The sequence below is a fragment of the Haliotis rubra genome, unplaced genomic scaffold (assembly GCF_003918875.1).
Source record: "Haliotis rubra isolate DU_JTF1 unplaced genomic scaffold, ASM391887v1 Scf849, whole genome shotgun sequence".
Lineage (NCBI taxonomy): Eukaryota > Metazoa > Mollusca > Gastropoda > Lepetellida > Haliotidae > Haliotis > Haliotis rubra.
Window position 1 is genome coordinate 424,179 of NW_025767578.1, and position 2,832 is coordinate 427,010.

Here is a 2,832-nt window from a genome sequence, read left to right on the forward strand (position 1 = left end):
ATAGACTGTATCTTCCTCACACTGATCAATAATATAACATCAATCTACTCCCAGTCTAAAGACTGCATCTTCCTCACACTGGTCAATAATATCACATCAACCTACTGCCATACTATAGACTGTATCTTCCTAACACTGATCAATAACATCACATCAACCTACTGCCAGTCTAAAGACTTCATCTTCCTCACACTGGTCAATAATATCACATCAACCTACTGCCATACTATAGACTGTATCTTCCTCACACTGGTCAGTAATATCACATCAACCTACTGCCCGACTACAGACTGCATCTTCCTCACACTGGTCAATAATATCACATCAACCTACTGCCAGAGTACAGAGTGCATCTTCCTCACACTGGTCAATAATATAACATCAACCTACTGCCAGCTACCGACTACACACTATCACATCAATCTACCTGCCAGACTACAGACTGTATGTTCCTCACACTGGTCAATAATATCACATCAACCTACTGCCAGACAATAGACTGTATCTTCTTCACACTGGTCAATAATTTAACATCAACCTACTGCCCGACTACAAACTGCATCTTCCTCAAGCGTTTCAATTATATAACATCAACCTACTGCCAGACTATAGACTGTATCTTCGTCACACTGGTCAATAATATAACATCATCCTACTGCCAGACTATAGACTGCATCTTCCCCACACTGGTCAATAATATCACATCAACCTACTGCCAGTCTAAAGACTGCATAGTCCTCACACTGGTCAATAATATCACATTAACCTACTGCCAAAATATAGACTGTATCTTCCTCACACTGATCAATAATATAACATCCACCAACTGCCAGTCTAAAGACTGCATCTTTCTCACACTGGTCAATAATATCACATCAACCTACTGCCGTACTATCGACTGTATCGTCCTCACACTGATCAATAACATCACATCAACCTACTGCTAGTAAGACGTCATCTTCCTCACACTGATCAATAATATCACATCAACCTACTCCCATAGTATAGACTGTATCTTCCTCACACTGGTCAGTAATATCACATCAACCTACTGCCAGACCAAAGACTGCATCTTCCTCAGACGGGTAAATAATATAACATCAACCTACTGCCCGACTACAGACTGCATCTTCCTCACACTGGTCAATAATATCACATCAACCTACTGCCAGTCTAAAGATTGCATCGTCCTCACACTGGTCAATAATATCACATCAACCTACTGTCAGACTATAGACTGTATCTTCCTCACACTGATCAATAATATAACATCAACCTACTGCCAGTCTAAAGACTGCATCTTCCTCACACTGGTCAATAATATCACATCAACCTACTGCCATGCTATAGACTGTATCTTCCTCACACTGATCAATAATATCACATCAACCTACTGCCAGTCTAAAGACTGCATCTTCCTCACACTGGTCAATAATATCACATCAACCTACTCCCATAGTATAGACTGTATCTTCCTCACTCTGGTCAATAATATCACATCAACCTACTGCCCGACTACAGACTGCATCTTCCTCACACTGGTCAATAATATCACATCAACCTACTGCCCGACTACAGACTGCATCTTCCTCACACTGGTCAATAATATCACATCAACCTACTGCCAGTCTAAAGATTGCATCGTCCTCACACTGGTCAATAATATCACATCAACCTACTGCCAGACTATAGACTGTATCTTCCTCACACTGATCAATAATATCACATCAACCTACTGCCAGTCTAAAGACTGCATCTTCCTCACACTGGTCAATAATATCACATCAACCTACTCCCATAGTATAGACTGTATCTTCCTCACTCTGGTCAATAATATCACATCAACCTACTGCCAGACTACAGAGTGCATCTTCCTGACACTGGTCAATAATATAACATCAACCTACTGTCAGACTACAGACTGCATCTTCCTCAAGCGTTTCAATAATATAACATCAACCTACTGACATACTATAGACTGTATCTTCCTCACACTGGTAAATAATATAACATCATCCTACTGCCAGTCTAAAGACTGCATCTTCCTCACCCTGGTGAATAATATCACATCAACCTACTACCCGACTACAGACTGTATCTTCATCACACTGGTCAATAATATCACATCAGCCTACTGCCAGACTATAGACTGCATCTTCCCCACACGGGTCAATAATATAACATCAACCTACTGCCCGACTACAGACTGCATCTTCCTCACACTTGTCAATAATATCACATCAACCTACTGCCAGACTACAAACTGCATCTTCCTCACACTGGTCAATAATATAACATCAACTTACTGCCCGACTACATATATCACATCAACCTACTGCCAGACTACAGACTGCATCTTCCTCACACTGGTCAATAATATCACATCAACCTACTGCCAGACGATAGACTGTATCTTCTTCACACTGGTCAATAATTTAACATCAACCGACTGCCCGACTACAGAATGCATCTTCCTCAAGTGTTTCAATTATATAACATCAACCTACTGCCAGACTATAGACTGCATCTTCCCCACACTGGTCAATAATATCACATCAACCTACTGCCAGTCTCAAGATTGCATCGTCCTCACACTGGTAAATAATATAACATCAACCTACTGCCATACTATAGACTGTATCTTCCTCACACTGATCAATAATATAACATCAACCTCCTGCCAGTCTAAAGACTGCATCTTCCTCACACTGGTCAATAATATCACATCAACCTACTGCCATACTATAGACTGTATCTTCCTCACACTGATCAATAATATAACATCAATCTACTCCCAGTCTAAAGACTGCATCTTCCTCACACTGGTCAATA